The following is a 13,668-nucleotide window of genomic DNA, read 5'->3' as shown; positions in this document are numbered from 1 at the left end:
TAACCTACCACTTAGTTCCGCCCCTGGCTGTGCTTAACCCAGTTGAAAATCTCACAATGGAAAACTATCAAAGCCAAAAAGACAACAGTAATGAAGCCTCAGAAGGAGAATTTCACCCTGGATGATGAACGCCGGATTTCATTCAGTTCAGAGCCAAATATTAAGGAAGTATCATCGAGTTTCAAGTCACGTAAGAGGCAATCTGGTCAGGCCAGGAATTATAACCAAGATATGGCAGTTGATGCTAGCCTGTCAAATTGTTTGGGTTCATCAGAAGCTACACTTGTTAACAAGACTAGCACAATATCTCTGGACACGTCTATGCCTGAGAAAAGCATGTCCTACGGATTACCACACTCAGCAACAAGCCACGAAGATAGACCAATTTTAGGTGCATTAACAGTTGAAGAGCTGAGACAGTTTTCAACTTCATCTTCACCGCGGAAGTCACCTAGCAGAAGCCCTGATGAGATGGCCATAATTGGGACTGTTGGGAGCTACTGGAATGATCACACTGGTCCTGCCAAGGGTTCTGGCGCCTCCTCTTACAAAGGAATATCAAACACGACCAGCAAGTACAGAGAGGTACGCGTGATGTAAGATTTGTAAGACACTCACTCTTCCAAATTAGATCTTGGTGGGTTCTGATGAAAGCTTTATGGGTTTACAGGATAGAAGAGTCAACTGGCACTCTACCCCATTTGAGACACGGCTGGAAAGAGCTTTGAATAGAGGTGTTGCAGATGCTTACTCTTCTTCTCGTACGCCTCATGGTTTGTGAGATTGTTTTGTGATTGTTGTTCACTGCAGCAAAATTAGTCTTTTATGGCGCACATTTGACGTGCGTGGTAAAAGACTGTCATTTACAACGCACATCTCATGTGTGCCGTCATAATGTCTTTAATCGGGTCATTCACGGCATGCATCTTATGTACGTGTATCGTAAATTAGTTATTTAAATAGTCTTTTACGATTTACTTTTCAAGCATGTCGTAAATGAGTTTTTTAACTAGTCTTTTAAGACATACTTTTCTAGCATGTCGTAAATGAATTAAATTTTTTTTTTTTCAATTTTTTTTCATAGAAGTATATTACATTTTCTTATTAAAAAAATAAACAAAAACCAAAAAAGGGATCTAATTTCAACCACTCTTTCTTTACGTTACGTTATTATTTCAATCTGAATCTTTGGTTACCAACCTAGGGGTCGTCAATGGGCCGGGCCGGGCCGGGCTTTATTAAAAATCAAAGGATCCAAGCCCGTCCATATAAAGCGGCCTTGCGGGCTTTTTTGGTCCGGGCCTTGCGGGCTTTATTTATAAATAAATATTTAAAGACACAAGTTTTTTTTTTTTTTAATCAAGCTTTGAAAATTCAATGGATAATGATCAAATATAACCAAAGATAACAGATCTATATAACTATATTGTACCCAAAAAAATCTATATTTATATATAGATACTAATTTATTGATAAATAAATTTTTAAAGACACTAATTTTTTATAAATCTATATTTATACATCATACACTCCAAAGAGCTACATATAACAATTTAAAGAAAATGAGAAACCGACTGTTGGATGAGTTTATTACAATAAATTATGAGTGTGGTAAAAAATTTAGCCAATTTCACCATATTTTCGAATCCGATCGGATTGGTCAACCGTAGTCACTTATATGTTTTATTGGTTGACCGATGGCGTGGCAACCGCGTAACGTGCTTATTTTTTCACATCACGTTTGTATATATTCCATCGATGGATGTGCGTGGACATAAGATAAAAAAAAATTAATTTTAATTACAAACACATTGGACTATACCAATTTTATTCCTAAAGTTATATGACTTATACATTGCATTTAAATTGTTTAGGTTCATTCTAAAGCAACCATGAAGTGGAAAATGAATTCGGAGAAACCAACCGCTTGATGGAGAGATTGTAATGTTTTATGGTGGTTGTAGAAAATCCAGCCAATTTTGGTTCTTGTTTCGAATTCGATCAACTAGGTCAAACGTAGTTACTCTTATAAACCTATATTTATATATCATACACTCCAAAGAGCAACCCCTATCAATTCAAAGAAAATGGAAAAACCAACCGTTGGATGAGTTTATTACAATAAATTATGAGTGTGGTAAAAAATTTAGCCAATTTCACCATATTTTCGAATTCGATCGGATTGGTCAACCGATATGTAGAATATATATATGCACATTAGCACATATTTTATATAGAAGTATAAGAACTTCCACACACACACACATATTGATATATATATATATATATATATATATATATATAAACACACACGCACACACACACACACACACACACACACACACACACACATATATATATATATAAACACACACACACACATATATCTATATATATATATATATATATATATATATATATATACAGATCCTATCCAGAGCGGAGCTCCGCTTTGAAAATTAACGTGTGAAGTTCAAGTTTTGGGTCACTTTTCGGTCGCATATCCACATCTCGACCGTTCAGTTTTTAGGTACTAGTGTATAGATCGTCTCTGCAAATTTTCAGCCAAAATGATAATCGTTAAGGCATTGATAACTGCCTTAAAGCTAGTACTGTTCAGGTTGACAGATTCAGTCCGTCCATGGTTTAAGCGAGTTAGATACCTTAACGATCATCAATTTGGTTGAAAATTTGTAGAGATGATCTATACACTAGTACCTAAAAACTGAACGGTCGAGATGTGGATATGCGACCGAAAAGTGACCAAAACTCGAACTTCACAAGTTAATTTCAAAGCTGAGCTCCGCTCTGGATCGGATCTGTATATATATATATATATATATATATATATTATGCGGTAATGCATATATATCTTTTATATATATAAACATTTGGAAGCTTCACATACTGCAAAAAAGAATAGCAAGCTCAAGGAGAAGAAGATAGTAACAGAAGGCCCAACTAGCCATTCTTTCTCACTGATTCTACAACCTTCCATATATATGTTTATAAACACACACACACACACACACACATATATATATATATAGATATATATATATACAGATCCAATCTAGAGCGGAGCTCCGCTTTGAAATTAACGTGTGAAGTTCGAGTTTTCAGTCACTTTTCGGTCTCATATCAACATCTCAACCATTCAGTTTTTAGGTACTACTGTATAGATCATCTCTGCAAATTTTCAGCCAAATTGATGATCATTAAGGCATCTAACTCGTTTAAACCAATGGAAGGACTGAATCTGTCAACCTGAACCGTACTAGCTTTAAGGCACTTTTCAATGCCTTAACGATCATCATTTTAGCTGAAAATTTTCAGAGACGATCTATACACTAGTACCTAAAAACTGAACAGTCGAGATGTGGATATGCGACCAAAAACTCGAACTTCACACGTTAATTTTCAAAGTGGAGCTCCACTCTGGATAAGATCTGCATATATATATATATATATATGTATATATATATAAACACACACACAAATATATATCTATATGTGTGTGTATATATATATATTTAAAAACACACACACACATACATATATATATATATATATATATAACACAAATATATATATCTATATGTGTCTATATATATATATATTTATAAACACACACACATATCTACATATATATATAAACACACACACACATATATATATAATATTTTACGGGCTTTTACGGGTTTTTGCGGGCTGGCCCACTACCCACCGAGGCGGGCTTTTACGGGCTTTTTAAAGGGCCAGGCCGGGCTTTTAGCCCTCAGGGCCAGCGGGCCTCCATCGGCCCACTTGATCCGCGGGCTTTTTGATGAGGCTCTCTCTCTCTCTCTCAAGAAAGAAGGCACGAACCAGAAGAAGCAGAAAGGAAGAAGCAGAAGCACCTCAGAGACTCTCGAAACAGAAGAAGAAGGCGGAACAGAGAGAGACTGCTCTCGACTCTCTCTCTCTCTCTGTTTTGCTCTCTCGGTAATTTCAACGAACACCTTCTCTGCATCTTCGATTTCCTGCTTTAAATTCTCAGTAGCTCTTCTCTCTTGCATTTTGTTGATTCACCTTTTCGTTTCAGCTCCTTTTGAATTTCTTGTTGATTCTGCGGTTCGATTAGTGTTTGATTGTGTGGAATGGTTGTAGAACTAAGTGAGGGCCAAGTTATCGCTTCGAGTTTTGGTTTTCACTTTCTGTTATGTAGTTTTGGTTTTCTGTTTGATTAGTGTTTGATTGTGTGGAAATTTAAATTGAAAATTCATTTTCAAGTTGAAGTTGTTTTCGAGTGTGATGAAATTCATTTATTAGGAGTAGTTAGTTCATCAATGGGGAGTAGTTAGTTCAAGTTGAAGTTGTTTTTGAGAGTTTCAGCATTTCTGGGTTCATAAGGAAACAACTCCCATTGTGATTTACCTATAATTTCATAGCAGTAATTTGAATATTTCAATTTAGCTCTTGAACATTGCATTATATTGACAGCATGTTATATGTTTGATATAGATTATTTTTTATTTCGAATTGCAGAACATTGCAGGCATACATTTGGATCCTTGATATTCCGAAATACTTCAATCTTTCTTTCTAAAAGGTAATCAATTTTGTTCAGGACTCTAGTAGTTTGTTTTTCTGATACACTTAATCTCGATAAAGAGGTGGTTCTGAGAACTTCGTGGAGTAAGCTGAATAAGGCGCGTTTCCTAATTTATATCGTTATTGTTAATGGTGGATCACTAATTGAGTAACTAAATTTGTTTACAACACTTGAGTCACCAAATGTACGTATACAACAGTTCATGGCTTACTCTTAAACCTCATTTTAATATTTGCATCTGTAAATCATTTGGTTAGCAAAATTGTGGAACAGCTCTGGTGACTCTAGCATTGTTGATATTTTTTATTTGTAGTTTTGGAGAAAACTAATATATATAAACTGTGATGGGATATGAGAAGTAGACAAATAACATGCTTAATTTCCTTTTTCAGGTATTCTTTATGTGTAATTTTTGTATGATCTTTTTGGAAGTAGGTGAGGACTAATGCTCGAATTGTGGAAGGGGATCCAGGTAAAGTAATTTGCAAGGTATAATCTTTTCTCTGTGACTCACACCTTTGTTATTTTTGTCTGTCAATCTGTCTCTCATCCATATAATTTTTCCTGGAAAAGGTACTATTTCCCTTCTTATAATTGGAACCCTGAACTTCACTGGATTCAGAAAATATAAACTAAAACATATCTATCTTGAATTGGCAGAAGCTGGAGAACAGTCATTGATCTAGCTAGTGGAACTCACGATATGTTTATAACTGTTGTTCAGTATTTAACTATTCTCTGTCTTGTCTTTGTGTAGCATTTTGGTTCTGGAGCTTTGAAAGTTCCAGAATTGGAAAATTTATATATCAAGATTAACAATTATACATTCTATTGATCACAAACATGCAACAGATAAACTACTTACTCGATCTTTCTCTTCGTTCAAGAATATTTCTAGTGGAACACCTTTCACAATTGTTGGATATATTTCTTCTAAGCAGTGTTTTTGAAAAACAGATCGAATTATATATACAAGCTAAGGACAATACATTATATACACAAGCTAAGGACATTAGTCATATACTTCTCTTAATATCCCAGACTCAGAATTACATTCACATTTCAGTTAGAATACTGTTAAGTGTGTGGCGTTTCATAAATTTGCTTATTCTTTCCTAATGCCTTAATTTTAGATCATTTATAAAGTATAATTTTTTTTTATTTGTGGTTGAATTGCCTTAATTTCAGATCATTTATATATGAGTCTAGTTATACTTAATTTCCACTGCTCTTTCTTTAACTATTGATAGTCTGATGCATTGGATTATTATGTGAAATTTTACTTTCCCACTGCTCTGCAATTTCTTTAACTAAGGGGTCTGGTTTTTTATTTATTTATGTTCTGATTATTCTGTGTTAGTTTTGTGTATGTCCAGACTTCAAAAAAGGTGTCAAGAAAGGAAAAAAACAAAAAAAGAGTATAGAAGCAACCGTTATTGCTATTAACAGGGAAGAAAGGAAGCCAGGAATAAGAATTTCGGATGGAGTTTCTAATAATTCACATAGGGAATCACATACTCCCTACGCTTAATAGTCCAATTAGGTGTGAAAATGAGACAACCTCAGATTATTTGAAGAGACCTCCAAGGGGAAAAGCAAAGGGGGATAAAGATTTTAAGAACAAAGGTCGGGTTGAAGTTCAGTTCAATGTCAGAGGTCAACCTGATGGAGAATATGCAGCAGGTTTCTCCTCCTTCCTTGGAGTCACAGCAAGAGAGTTCGTACCATTGACAACTGAGTGGAAAAACCTCACTGATCTGTACAAAAGACAAATTTGGGAACATATCACGGTAAAATATTTTCTTATAATTTGGACTTGTTTGTCTTAATTGATCTTTCTCTTCGCTAGTCCTATTAGTAATGGAGCATTGGGAACTCTAATATATTGTTCAATTGTATTTTGTAGCGAAAATATATTGTTCCAGAAATTTGCAAAAGGAATGTGTTCCGTAAAATGATGAAGCTGTGGCGAGATTACAGATCATTGACAATGAAAGAAGTGATGCAGCAAGCTGAATCGGTAGGCTTACCACGTGCTGCTGCCCTCCTCAAATCTGATAATATAGATTCAATGGAAGTGGCTAGATTTTGTAAAATCCAGAACGACAGAAGCATTTAGGGTAAGTTAATTTTCTGCAAAACATGTTATATTTGCTTTATGTGAAAACATTAATATTATCACCTTGGTTTTTGATAGGAAAAGTGTGAAAGATTCAGGTTGATGCGACAAGGCAGAACCTTATTGCATAGAACAAGTAGAAAAAGTTTTGCATGTCTTGAAGAAGAGCTGGTACCAAACAATTTAATCATTACACTTGATGTCTTAATATTACAAGAAAGCTGATATATGTACTTGTCTTTCTATAGAAGCAACAAAGTGAGACACCGGATGCAATATCAAGGTCCGCTATTTGGCTTCGTGCCTATGAAGTGAAGAAAAAAGCAAGTGAAGAAGTTGAGGATCCGGAAATACAGAAATAGTGGTAACAACTAAATCTTGTATAATTTCTTGTTCATGTCATTCATCTTATAATGCAGGTTTCAGATTTCTATGCTTACTTTCATACTAAACTTTAGTTAGAATTGAACATTATTTTCAGTTTAGTCAACTCATACTTGCAATAACTTTCATCAATAGCATTGATGGATTCAATTATGTATTTTCCAGAAACTAGTACGAAAGTACAAGGAAGAAGAAGAAGTAACACTACCATGTTCGATAAAAGCTGATGCTGTTGCAAAGGCACTTGGTCCGCGAGGACGAGTTAGAGGGCTTGGGTTTGTTGCACTCCCTTCAAAAGTGGATGGTCAGACACACGTTGCTAATAAGGTCACTATGCTAGAGAACGCTCTTGCTGCTCAAACACAACAGGTGGACCGATTGACAGAGTTAGTGCAAGGTCTCGCTGCAGATTTGATATCTTGGGCAGGAATCGTAATGGTTGTCACTGCTTGTCTTTGTAGGCTATATGATGTACAACTTCTTTATGGGACATGGTTGGCATGTGGCATCGTATCAAGCTATCATCAGCCCCTTCAAGTACTCATGTAATCAATCGGAAGACAATTCTAATCTAGCTAGCATGTTTTATATTTGAAAACCAGTTTAACTATACCAGAGTACCAGATGTTGTCTGTTCATCGTGTCCGTTTTTGTTTTGTTTTGTTTTTTTTTTTTTTTTTTGTGAACTAGACCTTGCTATGAGTTGTTTGTGAGATAGTTGCTTGGGGTTGTTATATTTATATGAAATATACTCCGCTTGTACCTACACTTCCTGGATCTGTATTAGTTCTGAAAACAGTGTCATTTACTGCATGATCTGCACAGAAAAGTGTATAAGACTATTGATGGGAGAAGAAACAAATTATTCATTGTGAACTAGACCTTGCTATGAGTTGTTTGTGAGATAGTTGCTTGGGTATTGTAATATTTATATGAAATATACTCTGCTTGTACCTACACTTCCTGGATCAGTATTAGTCCTGAAAACAATGTCATTTACTAGATGATCTGCACAGAAAAGTCCATAAGACTATTGATAAGAGAAGAAACAAATTATTCATTGTAAGTTCCAGTGCCCAACCAAGCCAAAAATGAAATGGCGTTATTATTCATCTTCAGCTCGCCACAATGTAGCCATTAGTTTTCTACGAAGATGAAATTGTAGAATCAATAGAGGGATTTCTGTACTCAAGTAATTGTCGAGTAAATGGGTTGAACCACGATGCTCACAATAGTAGTGCTTGTGCCCTTGAATCAGATAATGAAATTCTGTCAAGGCCAAAGGGATATCACGAATTTCACACTTGAAACCCCAGATTTTTGTTTGGTTCTGAACCAAGTCTTAAGGAATTTATCATCGAGTTGAGTCAGAAATGAGATAAAACAATGGGGCTGTATGTTGGTTTAGGAAATTTCTTTTAAACAAAAGCAGAAATGAGATAGCTCAATTGTAGTCGCTCCATATCCAGTTTCTGCTTTTACAAAACCTTACAGTAAGTTGTAGCAAGACCCCTATTATGTCTGAATCTTAATCAAAAACTACTAAAACAATTTTGAATACCACAAGACATGATGGCTTGCAGACTAACTATAAAATAAGGACTCGAAAAACATGTATAGCTAAGTACAATCTCCAAAAACCCTAGCGCCGCAAGAGAGAGTACAATCTCCCAGCCAAATAGTTCCCTATCCGGCGGCGGCCATGGATAGCGCCGGCTTCGCCGCGTCGCCTCTTGGCTGACTGCCGGATGGGCACTTTAATTAAAGCCTGGGGCTGAGTTCGGAAGAGGAGGTGTTTGCCTTGAGGTTTGGAAAGTTGGCTTTGATGGCAGGTTTGGAAGGCCTTTCTGGGCGGCTGTAGCTTCTGTGCAGGGACGGCGAGACCCGTCGGCATGGATCTGGATGCTACTGGACGATGGGGCGGCGTGTGGGTCTTGGGGCTGGTGCATCGACTGTGGCTCGCGGGGCTCGGGGATGTGCTGGCTTGGTGGAGATCAGCGGCTTGGCTCGTGGTGCGGTTGGCATTGTGGCGGGGCTTGGGCGGTGCGGGTTCGTGGTGACGGGACCTTTGGGTAGAGCTGCACAGGCGGCTGCAGGTGTGGTGGACGGGTGGACTGGACTTGGGTCAACCCTAGCTTGCTGGATCTTGAGATGGGCTCTTCTCTTTGGGGCTGCCCTATTGGGTCTGTTATTTCGGTTAGGGTTGTTGTAGCCCTAATCCTTTTTCTATGTTTTTTAGTTCGTCTATTTACAATAAGGTTCCGTTTTCGGGACAGTCTAGGCACTTTTGTGCATTTAGTTTTTTTTTTTTTTTTTGCATTTGGTCTAGTCTTGTCGACTTAACTCTCAGTGGATCTAGGTGTACACCAATTGAGGTCTCTAGGCAGCTAGGTTTATTGGTTAAAGAGTTAGGTTTCTAGCGCCTCCGGCGTAGTACCAAAGGGGGATCCCCGCTATGTCTACGTATTGATTGTACAATGAGTGGGTCTAGTTTCTATGTACCGTTGTGGGTACTACCACTATCTTCTTGTCTGTTAATGGCAGCGGAAGGGTATGTAATGGCCTATTCTGGCTTTCGATGAATATATTTTCGCCTACTGGCTCCATTCTCAAAAAAAAAAACTATAAAATAAGGACTCTGTTTTAGATCAAACACTGCAATACTATTCAGTATTCACTGGCAACACATTCAGCACATATGAGCTACTTCTCCTCATGATTTTCACCTGACAGCTGTGGCACTGAATCCAGCTGTAGTAATATGTAGGTCAAAATTATCTTCCGGTGAACGATCTTGTGAGCCTATACCCTTACACCATTAAATATAGTACAAAACGAAATCCAGTGGCTACAACTCTTCTGCAGTGCTAACAAACTGACTACTGAGATTGTCGTTGAAGTGGTGAGCTTAATATGGCAAGGATTAGAATATTATACAAATTGAGTATAGTAACTAATAAAGTCAGAGCTAGTCCTAGAATTCACCCCTTCATGGTAGTATCGCAACTAGACAGTAGCAGAGCCTAGCTAGAGGGTTAGCATGTACATAATAGCTGTGCATTCGTACCATTAATCTGTGAACCAACTAGACAGTAGTATTGCAACTTGATCATGATCTGTGAACCAAACTGCTGAATATGAACAAGCAGCTAGTACCTAATAGCTGTGCATTCGAACCATTAATTCATAACATATTCAGTTGTTTTCCATTTAGGGGTTTCCACTTCTGCTTGTCCTGGACAGCAAGATGTCGATCAATAGAGAGGTTTCTGTTACTCTGATGGATGAAGTTTAATCAACTATTCTGGAGATTTAACCATAACCAACTTATAGTCTATATGAAACTTACACCGTATGTTTTCTTATGATGATAAGTCTCCAAAATAATTTATAGTTGCACAATTAATTTAGTTGTATACCAACAAAAGACTATTTCTTTCTACCTTACACTGTTGGAGCTATAAATTTAGCATCAGACTGTAAATGCTTGCCTTTATTAATCAATAACTAGTAAATTTTTTTGGAGTAATAATGAAGTTTTCTTTTTTCATTCATCAGACTTTGTACATTGCCAAATTCATCTTCATAAACATCAGCAGATTAAAAGTTACAAATATGAAAAAACAGGATGAAAAAAAAAAAAAAAAAAAAATCTGTAGACTTCTCCATGTCACTTGTACTACCATAGAACTTGGGGCTACTCCATGTCTATTGCACTATTACAGTTCAAGGAGAAATTCTCTGCTGTATAACCTCAATGTAGTATGATCCCTAATATGTCAAGAATCGGAAACAAAAACGAAATCAACCCTATAGTTGTGCAACTAGACAGTAGTATTGCAACTAGACAGTAGAAGAACCTAGCTAGAGGGTTCGCATATACATGGTTATCTGGATCATGATCTGTGAACCAAACTGCTGAATATAAACAAGCAACTGGTACCTAATAGTTGTGCATTTCCTACCATAAATTCATAATGTATTCAGTTATTTTCCATTAGGAGTTTCTACTTCTGTTTGTCCTGGACAGCAAGACTTCGAATCAATAGAGAGGTTTCTGTTGCTCTGATGGATGAAGTTTAATAAGCTCTTTAATAAACTATTCTGGAGACTTACCATAACCAACTTATAGTCTATAGTGAAACTTACACCCTATATTTATATATGTAGAGACTTATCATAACTAACTTATAGTTGTACAATTGCTTTAGTTGTATACCAACAGAAAGACTATTTCATGCTACCTTACACTATTGGAGCTATAAATTTAACATCAGACTGTAAATGCTTGCCTTTATTAATCAATAACTCGTTTGTATGTTTTGGAGTAATAATGAAGTTTGCTTTTTTCATACATCAGACTGTGTACATTGCTGAATTCCATCAGCAGATTAAAAGTTACATATATGAAAAAAAAGGGTGAAATATATATATATATATATATATATATATATATATATTGTAGACTACTTCATGTCACTTGTACTACCATAGAACTTGGGGCTACTCCATGTCTATTGCACTGATACAGCTCTAGGACAAATTCTCTGTTGTATAACGTCAATGTAGTATGATCCTTAATATGTCAAGAATTGAAAACAAAAATGAAAGCAACCCACAAGAAATTGTTATTGAAATTTATACCACAACACATGCTGAGCAGAATTAACTCAAGTTATAGTACAGGTGTACGAGTTATTTGAGTTTTACATCAACAGAAATACTACTTATTATACCATTGCTGGCACTAGAATAATACATTTATTCATCAAATAACCAGAAACTAGAGGAAATGCAAGACTATTTCAATTTTGGAGAAGGGATTTAGTAGTTAAACCCTTTTTTTTTTAATTCTAGCAACTTCCTAGTTATGAAAATTTGCCAATTTATTGATGGTTACCATACTGAACGGCTCAGAAAGGCTACTCCGGGTCCTGGCTGATGACAGTTCTTTTGCCACAAAATGCATGGTTGGTCGTGAATCTGGATTAGTGCTGGTGCAGACCAAGGCCACTGTTAACATGGAAACCAGTCGCACTGCTAATTGACTTGAAGGAGACCGAAGTCTTTGGTCTAGCAAATCCTTCAAAAGCATATCTCCATTTTCCGATAGAGAAGTCAGTAGCTCCCCTGGATGCCTTCCCATCATAATTTCTAATGCCACCACTCCAAAGCTGAATACATCACACTTATCTGTCACTTGCATTGTGAATGCGAGCTCTGCATGCTCATTAGAATAACAAAATCAGCAAACATTTTCCCATCATATACATATAGACAACAATAATATATGCTAATAGGCGAGTATAAACATCTGTATAAATGAAAAACAAGTTTATAAGTTTATTGAATGAGTGATACCTGGAGCCATGTAGCCATAAGACCCCGCTACAGCAGTCCAGTTTGAGGAATCTGAGCTCAATAGTCTTGCTGTTCCAAAGTTTGATAGCCATGGCACGAAATCCCAATTTAATAATATGTTGCTCAAAGTTATGTCGCGGTGAATGATTTGGTGAGAGCAGTCATTATGCAAGTGAGAAATAGCATCAGCTATTCCTTGCACAATTTCCACCCTTGTGCCCCAGCCAAGTACATCTGCTTCGCCCTTCACTCCATACAATACCATTTTCAAACTGTCTCTCTCTGCATATTCATACACCAAGTACAAGCACCCCTTCCAGGAACAGAATCCATATAAGTTTTATTACATTTCTGTGCATCACTTCTGTCAATGTTCTTATCGATCTCATTCTCAAAACTCTTGCGATTCAATTCTGTAATGTCGTCACTAGAATCTACTGACATACTCAATTTCTTAACTGCAACGACTCTGCCTCTGTCCAACACAGCCTTGTAGACACTTCCAAAACCTCCTCTTCCAATGAGGTACTTTTCATCAAAGTTCTCGGTGGCAGTGATGGTTTTAGAAAATGCAAGTTTACCATGTCTTCCCCAAATAATTGAATCAAAACTTTTAGACACCTTAGGGTGATCGATTTCTCCAAGCTTTGATTTCTTGCAGAACTTGAGGATTACAGCAGATATGGTCACCGTCAGCAATAAACTACAAATGGGAACAAGGATGCCAACAAGAATTTTCTTGTTTAGTAAATAGATGGATATCTTTCTCATAGACATCGATACATTGACTAGTTTGAGGTTGAGCTTGATTTGATGGGGTCGGAACTTGACTTATACAATTTGGGTTTCTTCTCATGCTACTTAAATTAATGATGCAGCAGATTATAAATTGAAGCGTTCTTCTGGATTTTATAGGGCTACTTCTACTAATGATATCTAAATTAACTAAAGGTCAGCAATAAACTGAAATAATAGAGCTCAGAATAACTAAATAAACTGCTTGACTACGCTTTATGAGCTTAAAGTCTGGCTTGACTCCTATAAAAGGAGGCTAGGGCTTTCCTGCCATATAAAATGTAAAAGTTGTCCAGTAATTGATGTTGGAAATTTAGTTTCGTTCAGTACATTTTTTTCACTTCTTTTGTTGTACTTGACATTCAGTTCTTGTGGTTCAATGTTGACAGGCATGCAGCAGCAGGGTCTCTAGTTT

At 36.6% G+C, this 13,668-nt stretch overlaps 1 long non-coding RNA gene across 1 annotated transcript; it reads left to right on the top strand.

The window, feature by feature from the left end:
* The first annotated feature begins 3,948 nt into the window (after nt 1-3,948).
* LOC112169859 lies at nt 3,949-7,698 on the top strand. The gene is made up of 7 exons (XR_005802112.1): nt 3,949-3,984; nt 4,538-4,591; nt 5,030-5,083; nt 5,955-6,384; nt 6,501-6,884; nt 6,962-7,077; nt 7,263-7,698. It is a non-coding gene; the product is annotated as an uncharacterized LOC112169859 (long non-coding RNA).
* Nucleotides 7,699-13,668: the final 5,970 nt, after the last annotated feature.

The sequence above is a fragment of the Rosa chinensis genome, chromosome 6, assembly GCF_002994745.2.
Source record: "Rosa chinensis cultivar Old Blush chromosome 6, RchiOBHm-V2, whole genome shotgun sequence".
Lineage (NCBI taxonomy): Eukaryota > Viridiplantae > Streptophyta > Magnoliopsida > Rosales > Rosaceae > Rosa > Rosa chinensis.
This window is presented reverse-complemented; position numbering and strand designations above follow the sequence as displayed.